The following is a 10,789-nucleotide window of genomic DNA, read 5'->3' as shown; positions in this document are numbered from 1 at the left end:
CTGCTAATCTACCTTCTGTCTCTATAGATTTGCCTATTCTGGACGTTGAATGTAAACGGATCATATAGTACATGGTCTTTTGTGACTGGCTGCTTTCACTTAGCATAGTTTTCTCAAGGTTTATCTAAGTGATAGTACATATTAGTTCTTTATTCCTCTTCATGGCTGAATAATATTCCATTGTCTAGATATACCACCATTTGTTTATCCATTCATCAGTTGATGGACGTTTGGGTTGTTTCTACCTTTTGGTTAGTGTGAATGATGCTGCTACGAACATTTGTGTGCACGTTTTTGTGTGGATATATGCTTTTATTTCTCTTGGGTATGCTGGGTTATGGGGTAACTTTGTGTTTAACCTTGTGAGGAACCTGCCAGGCCACTTTCTACAATGGTTGCATCATTTTCCATTCCCTCCAGCAATATATGAGGGTTCCAGTTTTTCCACATCCTTACCAACAGTGAAGTTATTCTGGCTTTCCTATTATAGCCATCCTAGTGAGTGTGAAATGGTATCTAATGTGGTTTTGATTTGATGGCTAATGATGTTGATTATATTTTCGTGTATTTTTAGCCATAGGTATATCTTCTTTGGAGAAATGTCTATCCAGATCCTTTGCCCTTTTTAATTTGGATTACTTGACTTTCTATTATGACTTGTAAGAGTTCCTTCTATATACAAGTCCCCTGTCAGACATATGATTTGCAAACGTTTTCTCCCATTTTGTGGGTTTTCTTTTCACTATCTCGATTGTATCTTTGGAAGCACAAAAGTTTTAAATTTTGATGAAGTTCAACTTATCTATTTTTTTTCTTTTGTTGCTTGTGCTTTTGGTGTCACATACAAGAACCCATGGCCAAATCCAAAGTCATGAAGATTTATCCCTCTGTTTTCTTCTAAGAGCTTTATAATTTTGGCTCTTACATTTAGATCTTTGATCCATTTTGAGTTAACTTTTTGTGTACGGTGTAAGGTAAGGGTCAAACGTCATTCTTTTGCATGAGGCTATCCGGTTCCCCAGCATCATTTATTGATGAGACTATTCTTTCTCCATTGAATGGTCTTGGCATCCTTGTCAAAAATCAATTGACCATAGCTGTATGGCTTTATTTCTGGACCCTTAAGTCTATTCCATTGACCTGTATGTCTATCCTTATGCCAGTACTACACTGTTTTGACTTTTATAGCTTTGTATTAAGTTTTAAAATTGGGAAATGTGATTCCTCAAATTTTGTTTTTCTTTTACAAGATTGTTTTGACTATTTGGTGTTCCTTGCAATTATATATAAATTTTGGGATTGGAATTTTCATTTCTACAAAACATGCCATTGGGATTGCATTGATAGGCATTGCATTGAATCTATAGGTCAGTGTGGGGAGTATGCTTATATCAACAATATAAGATTGATAATTCATTAACATAGGACATCTTTTGATTTATTTAGGTCCTTTTTTTTTTTAAGACAGGGTCTCACTTTGTTGTCCAGGCTGGAGTGCAGTGGTGCAATCACAGCTCACTGCAGCCTTGACTTCCCAGGCTCAAGTGATTCTCCTACTTCAGCTTCCAGAGTAACAGAGACTACAGGCATGCACCACTATGTTGGCTACATTTTTGTATTTTTTACGTAGAGATGGGGTTTCACCGTGTTGCCCAGGCTGGTCTTGTACTCCTGGGCTCAAGTGTTCCACCTGCCTTTGCCTCCCAAAGTGCTGGGATTACAGGTGTGTACCACTGTGCCTGGTCTATTTAGGTCTTATTTAATTTTTGTCAACAACATTTTGCGCTTTTCAAAGTATAAGTTTCACACTTCTTTAGTTGACCTTTTCCTAAATGTTTTGTTCTTTTTGATGCTAATGCCAGTGGAACTGTTTTCTTAATTTCATTTTCAAATTGTTTACTGCAAATGTAAAGAAATACAATTGATTTTTGTATATTATCTTTCTCGTTTACTCTTGCTGAACTTGTTCATTAGTTTTAATAGTTTTTAATGGATTCTGATCCCTTAGGATTTTCTATGTACATGATCATGTCATTCTTTGATAACTATAACTTACTTCTTCCTTTCTTTTTCTTTCCTAAGTTCCCTGGTTCGTGGTGAGCATGGATAGTCTTGTCTTGTCCCTGATCTTAGGGGAAAAGCATCCAGTATTTCACCACTGAGTATGTTAGCTGTGGGTTTTTCATAGATGCCCATTATTTGGTTGAAGAGGTTCCCTAATACTCCTAATTTGTTGAGTGTTTTTAGCACTAAAGAGTGTTGGATTCTGTCAAATTCTTTTTCTGTGTTTATTGAGATAATAATGTAATTTAAAAAAATCTATCGATATGGCATATTACATCAATTTATTTTCACGTGTTAAATCAAATTTGCATTCCTGGGATAAATCCCACTTGGTCATGGTATATAATTCTTTGAATATGTTGCTAGATTTGGTTCGCTAGCATTTTGTTGAGGATTTTGTGTCTATATTCATAAGATATATAGTTTTTTGTGATATGTTTGCCTGGATTTGGTATGACATTAATACTGGGAATGTCTTTATTTCTCCTTCCTTTTGGTGAGATAGTTTTTAAGGATATAGTATTCTTGGCTGCGAGTTATCTTTAAGTACTTTGAATATGTTATCCCACTGCCTCTGGCCTCCATTGTTTCTAATAAGAAGTCAGCTGTTAATCTTATTTGGCTCCTTTGCAAATGATGATTCTTGTTTTTTTTTTCTCTGGCTGCTTTTGAGATTTTTCTTCTTCTTTTTGGTTTTCAGCATTTTTACTACTTTGCATTAATTCTACTTGGAGTTTTTTTGAGTTTTATAAATCTGTACATTAAAGTTTTAAAAAATCAAATCACAAAGTTTTTTTGACGTTATTTCTTTGAACTTTTCCCTGTGCTTTTCTTTGTCTCTTCTCTTTCTGGCACTCCCATTATGCATATGTTGATGCACTTAATGATATTCCACACTTCTCTGAGACTCTGCCCATTTTTTTCATTCTTTTCTTCTGTTTCTGTTCTTTAGATTGCATAATCTCTGTCAATCTACCTTCAAGTTTGCTAATTTTTATTTTTGCCAGTTCAAATCTACTGTCGAGCCCTTTCAGTGAATTTTTCATTACAGTTATTGTACTTTTCAGCTCCAGAATTTCCATTTCAGAAAAATAATTTTCATCTCTTTATTTGTATTCTCTATTTGATGAGGCATTGTTACCATACCTTTCTTTTCTTCTTTAAGCATGGTTTTCTTTAGCTCTTTGAAAATATTTGTAATGACTACTTTGAATTCTTTCTCTGTTACATCTGACATGTGGTCATTCTCACAGGCAGCTTCTGTTGCCTGATTTTTTTTTTTATGTGTGTCAAACTTTCTTGCTTCTATGCATGCCTCATAATTTATTCATTGGAAATTGGACACTTAAAATAATATATTGTAGCAATTCTGACCTCCTTTGCAGGTGTAGTTTTTGAGGTCATTGCTTGAGATCTGCTCTGACCCCAGGAGGGCTCTTGTTAGCTCTCTCATTCTCTAGTTCTTTCTGGCAAACTAGTCAGTGGTCTAGCTTATATCTCAAATGGATGGATCTACCAGTCTCTTCTGAATTGTTTTCACCACAACCTCTATTGTTTTTGAGAGTGCCCTTAGACTTTAACTTCCCCACATGCTCTTGCAAATAAAGTCAGTTCTTTTGAGACAAGCTTCAGAACTCTCTGTTTCATGGTCTGTCTCTCCCCGTGGGTGAAATAGCTGGAGCTAGGGATGGGGACAGTGGCCTGCTTTTCTCTCAGTCAGACCTTAACTTTAGGAGTTGGGTGGTTGCTGGAGTGGGGGCTGGCTGTAACCTCTGGTCTTCTCAGCTTGCCTCTCCTGGTGTGGAACCTCTGCTTTATGAATGAGCCGGGGTGAGAGTAGTTGGGGACCCAGGATTTGTTAGCTTGCCACACCCAAGTTAGAGTGGCCATCTCACTGGTGAGGGCTGGGAAGAAGAAGGGATCCCCTATTTCTCAGCTATACTCACCTAAAACTTAGCATCTGCAACAGTAAGCTTGGACACGATGAGAAATGCTTATGTCCTGTTCTTCCTGAGCAGATACTGTAGGCTTCCAACTTGGAGTTAAGGAGAGAAGGAGCCCCGTGTAATGGGCTGCACCTATCCGCAGAGGAGTTTTTATAGTGCTGTGATGGGATGAGAGAGGGAGAGAGTGGATCATGGTTCAAATGTCACAGACTCTTGCTATTCTTATGGAATTTTCATAGGTTTTCCTGAATAAACATTTCTTTATTTGCTGTAAGCTCTTAGGACCATTTCCAGGGGCTTTAAATAGTGTTTTAAAAATAATTTCCAGGAGTTTCATAAGGGAACAAATCTGCAGAGAGCCTCACATTTCCATGACAGAAGCGGAACTCTAGCTGTTTGACTTTGCACTGGGGAAGATGATGATTTAGCTCTCTTTGCTCTCCTTCCCAGTGCTTAACTTGCTCTCTCCCTTCTCCTATCCTCCCAGTAATGCTATGATTTCTTTTTTTTTTCTCTGTGTAAGTTTTTGTTTTCCCTGGAGTTACTAGTTGCCTTTTTAAAAAGATATATGTGTGTGCTTGTACTTGTAACTAATTAAGTACACCAAACTCCTGACCATAGTGTACATTTTCTCTCAAGACAATTAGATGCATCAGGTTTTCTATCAATTTCATCCTCCTGATGAAATCTTCCAGAGCCTTGTGACCTGCTTAAGGCTGGACTGGTTGCTTTTTACACCTAGCACACAGGTGTCATCCTAGGCTCTCTCTTTACTGTCAACCTGGAGGGTTCCTCTGTCTCTCTTTTGTGTTGGATGTTCAGTTTCCAGTATCTCATATCTTCCTCTTTCTTGTTTTATTCCCTTGTTTTGGTGGAGAATATCCTCTAGTACTTCCTGACAAAAGATACATGGAATGTTGATTTTTTAAGACTTTGCACATCTGAAAATGTCTTTCTTCTGTTCCTATCCTTGACTGGCTTTTAGGCTAGGTATAGAATTCTGGCCTGGAAATTATTTTCCTTCAGAATTTGAAGGCTCTACTCTATTACCTTCTGGCTTTCAGTATTGCTACCAGAAGGAAGCTGTTCTCTATTCCTAATCTTTTAAATGTGGAAGTTTAGAGAATCTTCTCTTAGTTCCCAGGGTAGTGACAATTCACAATAATGTGCCTTGGTGTGTCTATTTAATAATGAAAATAGACAATAATGTGTCTATTTTCACTTACTGTGCTGGGCCCTCTGTGAGTTCTTGAAATCTAGAAAGCTGTTCGTTGGGTCTGTGAAATTTTCTTGAATGATTTTATTGATGATTCCCTCCACTCTACTTTTTAAAAATTCTTTTCAGAAGATGAAACTCCTGGACAAATCCTAATTTAAAAACACTTCTCTTCCATTTTCTGCATCTGTCACTCTAGAAGAGCTCAACCCTGTCTTCCAACTTTCCCTTTTTAATTTCTGCCATTGTATTTTCATTTTTAAAAGCTCTTTTATTTTGTTCCCTTCCTATTTTTTATTAGAATCTTATTTCAATTTCATGCATGTCTTTTGTTGTCTCTCTGATGATATTAAGGAGGTTTTCTCCCCCCCTCCTTGCTATTCTCTGTTATCCTTAAGTTGGTGTTTTCTCTGTGTTTTGTTCTTTATCTTTCAGATTAGAGGCTTTCTTCTGATGTCTAGTAAACCTCAGTTATCTTGCATGTATTTTAAAATAGGAAAGTATGGGCTGATTAGAAGCTCTGAGTACATGAGTGGGTCTTGTGGGCTGTGGGCTTCCTTGTAGGATGGTGTGACTGGGCTGTTTAACTGGAGAAACTTCAATGTTGATATCTCTAGGGTTTCTCTAGGTATAATATTTTCTCCTTGGTCCATCATGCTCCCCAGAGGAGACTCTTCCAGTCGTCTGTCTGGAGGGTATAAGTCTGGCTGTCAGTGTCCCAAGAGCAGAGTGGTTTGTCATGGTTGGGGTCTTGGCATCCAGACCGCTCATTTTCACGGAAACTCTGTGTCATCAATAGAGTGCCACTGCATGCACTGAGCCCCGTGTCCCCCAGTCTAGAGGTGTCTAGTCTGGGACAATGACAGCTTCTGAAACAGCCTTTCAAAGACTCCTCTTTGTTATAACTTCTCCTTCACCTCAGCTTCCAGAGGCAACTGGTGCTGCCAAACCCTGAGCCTTTGGGAGACTTTTCTTTCTGATGCATTTTTCTCAATCATCCATTTATTTTCCAGCTCCTGAAATTTCGTTGTTATTGTCCCGTCTCCTGTTCTCCCATCCTGTGGGTTCATTCCCTCAGACATTTAAAGAAATCTCATCACTGTTATTGGAGCACCCAAGGGATGACTTTAGCATTGCAGTGGCTGTGCGTGTCCAAGCTGCCATCTTTATGTGGACGTCCTCTCTTCTCACTGACTTCCCCATCCCAGCATGGCAGCTCCATGCTTCCAGTTGCTCAGGTCAAAACTCTGGTGCCATCCTTGACTCTTCTCTTTCTTTTATACCTCACATTCAATCGGTCAGCAAATGTAGTGAGCTCTACCTTCAAAATCTATTCAGAATTCACCACTTCCACTGTGACCACTCAGGACCAAGCCTCCATTGTCTCTCACCTGGACGTCGCAATAGCCTCCTCACTGACCTCCCTCTTTCTCTCTTTGTATTTAGCACAGCAGCGTGTTCTATCTGTCATACTCTGTCACTCCTCTTCCTAAAGCTCTCCTGTGGCTCCCATTTTACTCTGAATGAGAGTCTAAATCCCAGTGAAGGCCAAAGCCTGTGTGATCCAGCTCTACACATCTTCCCAGACACACTGGCCTTCTGGCTACTTCACTGCACACAGGCAAGATCCCCCACTCTCCTCTTTAAATGGGACACTCTTCCTCCAGATATCTGTGGGGCTCACTTCCTCATCTCCTTCAGGACACTTGTGATGCATCCTTGACCCTTCCATCTAAAAGTAAACCCTTCCTCACTCTGGGGCCTCCCTACCTTCCTTATCCTACTTCATTTTTCTCTGTAGCAACTATGGGCATTAGAAATATATTTTGATCTCTGTGGTATCCTCAGCACCTAGAACAGTGCTTGGCACGCACATAGTAGGTGCTCAACAAATATGTGTTGCCTGCAGGCATGAATGAATGATTGCTTGACCTTGGTTCTGGTCCAGGTTCTGGAACTGACCTGGTTCCAGCCAGGAGCTCTGGCTCTACCAGCCCTCCCCTTAATTAATTAATCCATGTTTCCATCCATGCATTATTATTTGTTGTCCTGAGGATTAAGATTGCACAGCTAGAAAGTGGGAGAGGTGGGATTTGGCCTCGGCTTGTCTGACTCCAAAGCCCTGGCTGCTGCCCAGAATGCTAAAAGAAGGACCTTTCCACCGCCCAAGGAATAAGACCCAGTTCTCTGACTTGGGGTCAGAAGTTAGAACAGAACCTGGCCTCAGGTGGCCCTTGCTCCTAAGGTTCCCCTTGCTGGAAGGGCAGTCCCTTGAGAAAGTCCTGTAAGGTCCAGCTCCAGGATGCCACCTCAGGGAAGTTCTCCAGGACCAGGGCACAGTCAGCTGCTGCTTGCATGCTGTGTCAGAGTCGTGAGTGTCCTTCCATCAGGGACACTTCCGTCAATCAGGTTTCCATCAGGTTTCTTGCAAATGGCTGCTGCTCTCTGTCCACCTTTAACTGTGAACTTTTCCAGGACAGGGACTGTGTGTCTTTTTCAGCTCAGTGTCCCAAGAGCCCATGCAAGGCCTGCAGCCCAGGAGGCCCCAGAGGAGCAGATGATACAGGCCAGGGGAGTGGCTTGTGTGTGGGCTTGAATGGGGAATCAAGCTGTGCCACCCACCAGCTGCAGGACCTGTGGAAGCTCCTCCATGCTGTGGGTCTCAATTTGCTTATCTAAATAATGGAGAGAAAAACAGTCCCCCTTTCCATGGGGATCCAATGATTTAACGGGTGTGACCATTTGCACAGTGCCCGGTGCAGAGTAGGCATGCAACAAAAATGGCTGTGACTCTGAGCCAGGCATCCCCAGCCCTGGCCCACTCCCTCTGTGCTCCCCCAGCAGTGGGTGCTTCCGTTTGACTTCCTTCTATTGCCCTGGGCAGCTGGGTAATGAGTTCCTGGTCCACCAGCTTAGTCCTCTGCCATTAAGGGATTGGCCTATCTGCACTCAGTGTTGGCCTCTAAACAGCCTGGCCTTGACACATCGTGTCCTTGCCTGCTGGCCAAGCTGGGGACAGTCATCAATGGGGCAACTGAGGCCTCCTTGGGGCAACCACAGGGCAGTAGGCATCAAGTGAAGAGCAGCGCTTGGGATACCTGCAGGAAAGAGATACGGCAGAAGGCAAAGGCTGGCGGGGTGATGGGGCAGGGCTGTCGGGGGAAGAGGAGGGCTGATCGGGGATCTGCTCTGAGGACTTAGGGGAAGTCTGTCTTTTTGGTGTGTCTTTAGAAAGTCAGAAAGAGTTTTCTGTAATCAAGGCACATTGATTTCCAATGCCAGTCCTCTTTAGCAGATTGTCAGCTCCAGCTAAAGTCAAGGTGGGAGGAGCCCCCTCAGTTCCTTCCTTGAAGTCTTGAGATTTGGGGCTGGAGGCCTGGAGTGGGTGCTCTGATAGATACCCGATAGTACTTATCTCCTGCATTGTAATTAATTGTTCAACACCTGACTTCCCTCCAAGAGGACGTTAGAGTTAGATTTATTCAACTTTGTGCCCTGCGTGCATCTAGCACAGTGCCTGCTGCATAAGTATAATGATAATATTAATAGTTATCTTTTAATGAGCAGTTACATCAACCCTGAGGTAGGTTCTATTATTATCCCTGTTTTTGAATGAAGAAACAGGCTGAGAGAGGTAAAGGGCTCTGGTTACGGTCACATAGTTAGAGGTGGCACAGCTGAGAGGTGGCCTCTCTAAGGCTTGTGTTCTGAACTCTGTGACCCTCTGCCATACTGAGTGAGGGTTTGCTGAATGACTGACAGTGATGACCTGTGGTGATGCGTGGTTGTGTCAACAGTAAAAGATTTGAACAGCTCACTTCTGCCAGCCACAGCTTTTGTCAGGGGCAGAAAGGGAGAGTGCGAGCTGGGCCAAGCCAGTGGTGGTTGGGCTCAGGCTTGGAGACCTACTGGAGATTCAGATGAGAAGGTGGAGACTAGAATGCCCAGGCTCTTTTGCAGCCTCCTTTTTGGAATGCTAGAGTCTGGTCTCCAAGGCAAAGTGTTCTTCTGGCTCCTGTTTGAGCCCGTCCTGTAGTGGAGAAGCCATCATTTTCAGGGATAGATAACATTATTAGAAAACTTCTCCTTGCTGGGCACGGTGGCTCACGCCTGTAATCCCAGCACTTTGGGAAGCCAAACCTCCCACTTGAGGTTGGGAATTTGAGACCAGTCTGACAAACATGGTGAAACCCTGTCTCTACTGAAAATACAAAAATTAGCTGGGTGTGGTGGCGGGCGCCTGTAGTTCCAGCTACTTGGGAGGCTGAGGCAGGAGAATGGCTTGAACCCAGGAGGCGGAGCTTGCAGTGAGCCGAGATCACACCACTGCATTCCAGCCCGGGTGACAGAGCGAAACTCCATCTCAAAAAAAGAAAAAAAGAAAAAAAGAAAACTCCTCCTCCTTTCCAGTCCTTGCTTTCTTGTTTGGTTCTTGTTTCTCCCCTTGGGATCCTGTAGATTGAGTGGAATTTACGTATTTGTTGAATGAATAATACAAAGATACCATTTTGGGCCTTGAGGGAGTTTAATACACACGAACCTCCCATCCCCAGCCCTGCCACCAAGTTTCCCCTATTGTTAACATCGTACGTGACCACAGTGCCTTTGTTCAGACTAAGAAACCAACATTGTTACATCACCATTAACTAAATTCCATTATTTGGATTTTTCCAGTTTTTCCACTAATGTTTTCTGCTCCAAGCTCCAACCCAGGATCCTCCATCACATTTAGTCTTCACGTCTCCTTAGTGCCTCCTAGTCTGTGACAGTTTTTCAGTCTTTCCTTGGTTTTCATGACCTCGACAGTTTTGAGGAGTATTGGGCCAGGTGTTTTGTAGAATGTCCCTCAGTTTGGGGATGTCTGATGTTTTCTCCTAACTAGATTGGGCTTATGGGCTGTTGGAAAGCGCATCAAAGGGGCAAAGCGCCATCTCATATGGTATTGGAAGTGCACGATATCAGATGACATCACTGGTGATGTCAACCTTGACTGCTTGGTGAAAGTGGTGTTTGCCAGTTGTCTCCACTGTAAAGTTAAAGTTCTAACATTTAAGTACTTAACATGAGCCAAATCCTATTATAGGCCTTAGCTCATTTGACCCTGACAACCACCTTGGGAGGAAAATACTCTTACCATGTCCATTTCACAGTTGCAGAAACTGAGGAATGAAAAGTCAAAGTCACTTGTCTAAGTTGATATAGCTAGCGAATCTTGATCCCAGCAACCTGGCTGTAGGGCCCATGTTTAACCACTATACTGTATGTCTGCCCTGGGCTAAGCACTCTCGTTGTCCACCTGGATTCCTGCAATGGTCCCCTCTTTGTCTCCCCTCTGACCTCATTTCCTACCCATCTCTCCTTGGTCACCCTGCTTCAGCCACACTGGCTGATCAGAGCAAACAATTTGTGTCTAATTACATTAAATTGCATTATATTTTTACTGCTTTCCCCGAGGGCATCACCTGATTTCTCTCTGTTTATTTCTTTCAGATCAATCAGGCCACTAAGATACTTGTATGTAAAAAGATGCTGTTTACATACATGCATACATGCCAGGTGCATT

The sequence above is a fragment of the Nomascus leucogenys genome, chromosome 24 (assembly GCF_006542625.1).
Source record: "Nomascus leucogenys isolate Asia chromosome 24, Asia_NLE_v1, whole genome shotgun sequence".
In the NCBI taxonomy this organism is placed as follows: domain Eukaryota; kingdom Metazoa; phylum Chordata; class Mammalia; order Primates; family Hylobatidae; genus Nomascus; species Nomascus leucogenys.
Note: the sequence above shows the minus strand (reverse complement) of the source record.